This window comes from Trematomus bernacchii, unplaced genomic scaffold (genome assembly GCF_902827165.1).
Source record: "Trematomus bernacchii unplaced genomic scaffold, fTreBer1.1, whole genome shotgun sequence".
NCBI classification, from domain to species: domain Eukaryota; kingdom Metazoa; phylum Chordata; class Actinopteri; order Perciformes; family Nototheniidae; genus Trematomus; species Trematomus bernacchii.
In genome coordinates this window covers 3,356,901-3,361,581 of record NW_022987708.1, presented here as the reverse complement: position 1 = coordinate 3,361,581, position 4,681 = coordinate 3,356,901, and the positions used below count along the sequence as shown (strand labels likewise).

General features: G+C 41.4%; 1 protein-coding gene across 1 annotated transcript in view; it reads left to right on the top strand.

The window, feature by feature from the left end:
- The window catches only part of mcf2l2 (MCF.2 cell line derived transforming sequence-like 2), a 118,802-nt gene that overhangs the window by 18,402 nt on the left and 95,719 nt on the right, over window positions 1–4,681 (top strand).

Sequence of the window (4,681 nt, the reverse complement as noted above, 5' to 3'; positions counted from 1 at the left end):
CCTAATACTGCAATTGTTAATTTGACGGCATTAATGTAGCATTTGTGGTTTCCATTCAATGCATTGTGATAGACTCTGATCTGTTCTTGTCCAGGAACCGTGAAATGGATTTAACAGATTTGGCAGTGAATGAGAGAAATAGGTTTTGATAAGAGAAATGTGATGATTTTACATTGAATACCTGAGAGACATTTTCATGGAGGCGGCAGGCACACATAAAGACACAACCAAAGTTAGGATCATCTTAGGCAATTGACTTGAAGCCCAGAGAGGCAGAAAGGAAGCTGACATTCCTTCCTTCCTCAGCTCTTTCTGAGGAATTTGCTTTCCATGTCCTGTTTGCTGACTCAGTGAGATTCATCCTCTTCAGGTTACTTGCATCAGTATAAATAGAGACGGTTCCGTACAGGGGGGCGTGGATATAATGAGTAACATCACATGGACATGTACAGTGAACATCATAGCAACAGTACAGGGTCATGGCAACACTGACACAAAGCTACTTTATCTGTTAGTCAAAGGGTGTGTACAGTCTAGATAAGGCCACTTCTTAGGATAATCTCTCTGTTCAATCATGAATACTTGGATTTAATGAAATATTATGTTTTGTCTAGTGGAAACATGTATTGATATGGGAAACATAACACCTTTATAAGATTATAAAAATTAAAATAAAAAACGTGTTTATTTAAACGTGTTTCCTCTGCACATTTTATTTCCTCAGTAACAGTTAGTATATCATGACATCCTTTTTAACACATACACATATACATATTTACTTCAAATGTGTGGCCCGTTTATGGCACCAAATCTAATAAAGGAATGCACTGAGCTTTTTTCCAAATAGAAGTAGAGTGGAGACATGATGCAGATCTGATGTGAGCTACCTAGCTAATGTAGAAACCTCATTTCAAATATAGTGACAAAACACTTACAGTTATGAAACAGACTAACTGTGCCAACAGTGACAGTTGTCCACCTTTATAACGGAAGTGGTTTGGGCCGTTGTAGTGAGTTTTCACCTTTCAGCCACTGAAGACAGCCTTTTATGAGCTGTAACTCCTGCAGTCATCTCTTCAAATGGTACTCTATGCCAAACACATGCCAAAACAACCCTGCATCACATTTTATCCAAGTCATGAATCATGACTGGCTCAATCTTTGGATAGGTCACATTTGATATTTTGGACACTTAACTATTTTGTTATTTAAGTAACTACTAATGGGTTAATGTCTGAAAGGATGTGTACAAAATGAATGAAAACAAATTAAAATAAACAACTATGCCATGTCATGTGGGGAATACCAAGTTTCCATTAGTGAATGCTTTCCATCTGTGGACCCATAAAAAAGCAGTACAAAAGTTCCTTTTAAGGTCATGATGCCAGAAGACCTCCACATTCCTGGTGATTCAGCCTGTTTGATGTTTAAAAGAAACTCAATGAAACAGGATGCACCCGATCGGCAGTGGTGAGAGAAAATAATTATAGGAGAAGATGAGGGTATAGCGTAATCAGAGGGCTAAACTATGAGGAAACAGAGCAGAGGGAGGTGGTGGTTTTGGCCGGGTGCTGTTTTCAGTGGAAAAACTCTAAAAACCAACACAGTGAAACTTTCAGCTTCCAGAAAGTCAGACATTTCCCTCGGGTCAGGATTTGGTAGCAACAAAAACAGCTGAAAGAGAATGATTAAAAAACGGGGGGTTACGCATTGTAACCCTAGTTATATAAGCACAGGCGGAGCCCTCTACTGGACTCTATGGGTACAGTGGGTGGAGCCCTGATGGATAAACGCCCTGTCGTCCAACAACATCGACCCATCACACTGCCCCTGACCTTTGGTTAACAGCCACTGCACTCCAACTTCCTCTCATCCGGTTGTGACCGTGGAGAAGTCGGGGCCGCAGCTTGGATAGAGCACACTCACACATGCTTACCTCGTGTAGAGTGTGCATGGAAAATAGTGAGGAAGGCTCTGTATGGAGTTTACCGCGCACCATGTTCCCCGAGTCCCTAAGGAGCATGGGAAAAAACATAAGTGCACTATGTCCCAGGGGGGGGGTCAGATACCTACTGACCCACAGCCTGTATAGCCTGCAGTCACTCTTAAGCTGTTCTGAAGAAGGTAAACACAGTGAAGGCGGTGCGTAAAAAGGCACAGCTCTCGGCGTGCTGATGCTGCACTTCTCAGAGGCGGAGTTACACGTCCCGCTGCCTCCTGATGCTGCAGCCATTTCATGAAGTGAAGGAGGGTTTCCTTCTATAAAACAGCTGTGGGCAGCAGATACTGTGAGAGTCCCGGACATTAATTCATAGATCAAGGCAGACTGGTTTACAGACTCTCCTGTTTTGCCAATCCAGTGCTTAAACAAATAGCTCTACACCCCTGGCCGACATGTCCTTAAAATGTAGTCCGAGTTTGAAATATATCTCAAATAATGTATGCACTGCCATTTCCCCACATAAACATAACAGTCTGCAATGAAACGGTTGTCTCCTGTGCGCTCCTCTTGGCGCACCGGTAACTTTCTCGTGCGCAGGAGAGGCTGAGACCTTATGCTGAGCCGCCGAATCCCATAAACATCATAAAAGCCATTTTCAACTGTTTTCTGGTGAAAGTTTAACTAGGCTACTGGATGAAATAATATGACTGATATAAGTGTGAAAAAAACATTATGATAAAATATTTGTATATATTTATAATTCTGCAAATATTACGATAAACTCACAGCTATTTTGCGGCCCGGCAGTAACACCTCCGGTACCGGTCCGCGGTCCGGGGGGTTGGGAACCCCTGCTCTAGATAAAAGAAAACCCTCATGCCATGGTCGCGAAGCGGCTGAAGCGCTGTGGCCACACATTTGTCGTACTCGTAGGCTATCCCCTGGAAGGCGAAACGCAAATACTTTCTGTGCTTTGGAGCAATTTCGACATGAAAGTAAGCGTCCTTCAGGTCGATGGTTGTGAACCAATCGCCCGGCTGCACGAGCCCCAGTTACTGTTTTATAGTTAAAATATGGAACTTTTTGCAGGCAATGTGCTGATTCAGGCTGCAAAGATCCAGAATGGGCCTGAATTCTCCTGTCTTGAGGCCGGGGCTCAAGGAGTGGTGAATCCATTACTTTTCTTATTCTTTCCTCTTCTCACGTTTAGCTTTTCAGTTGTTTGCTGCTCGCTGAAGAGATAAAGGATGACAGTCGGGAGGCGTAGCCGCCTTATATACTGTGGGCCTGCGCGCGCATTCAGGTCGGCTCGCCCCGATTGGCCGGCTAGGTTTATGCAACTCAGTATGTGAATGCTCGCATAGCATGGTAGAGAGTAGTACCCATAGAGTCCAGTAGAGGGCGGAGCCTGTGTGAGATATAACTTATATGAGCCAGGTTGCCAGAAACACAAACACAAATGATTGATAATGTCACTTTATAATAGCTGAATGTGTAAAAAAGCAACTATTTACTAACAAAGTTGCCATCTTATACTATTGTTGACCCAAAGGTTCTACACCCTCGAAACAAATCAATATCTACTTGTGACCCATTGTTGCTGCTTTATATGATGTATAGAAGCCTAAGGAAGTGAAAGACAACTCACACATTTAAAGCAAATATAAGAGCATTCAAATATTTTTGCTAAACTCTCCCTGTAATCCTCTTGCTTCCTTTCTGATTAATCCCAACCACCACTGCACTTTAAAACCTAAAATGTAGAAGAGTAAAAGTCTCAAGCTCCCTTATAATGTATCATAAAGAGGTACAGTGGAACAGCACAATATTAAATACCCTGCAACCTACTGTACTGTACCACGTGTTCTGTCTGTACCGTGGTAGGGTAATTTGCACATCTGGCATCGTTTAGCTCAGCCTGGCCGGATTTAGCTTCCTTGTTTCTGGCTGAGCTGTGTCCCAACAGGAAACTTCTGTTGAGCTCTGTCAGCCCGTCTACAGTGAGTCAGTTCCAGCTAAGCTACTAGTGCAACATACCAAGTTCAAATAATAATGTCATAATCAGTGCTGCAATGGCAAGCGATGATCATTAGCAGTGATGATTATCATCATCATCAAGTGACCATTTCAAATATTGATGACTTTCTTGTCTGGCAATAGGTTGTTCTGTTTTGTTTAAAGGCAAATTGACTACAACAAACACATATTTGGGTCTATGACATTTCCATGGTGACATATTCAATTGTCTTGTTTTGTCCAAAACCCAAAGATGTTCATTTTACAAGGACATAAAACAGAAACAAAATTATTTGTTGTTTACCCTCTTTGCTTACTTAAACCCGTTTTTAAAAAGTGTCCATTCTCTTTCAATTGACTCAGCGCTTAATCTGCTAATTGTATCAGCTTTAATTGAACTACAAAGAACAAAATGGTTATTGTTCTTGAATATTTTAATAAGCCTTATTTGAAAGGTTGTTCTTCAGAATTTGCAATCTACAAATATTCAGATTATTTATCTAAAAAGGCTGAATTTAGCAATTAATGGGACATGTCTGCAGAGCACAAATTGCCTCAGATTCATTATATTCAATAACTAGTTTTGACAGTAACTCAGACTCTAAACTAAATGGCTTCAGAAGTAAGACATAAAGCCCTCATGTAAAAGAACCATAGTGTTTTACCAGTATCTTCTCCCTTTGAAAAGCGATCCTGTTGATAAATGAAGAACAGCTAAGAGCA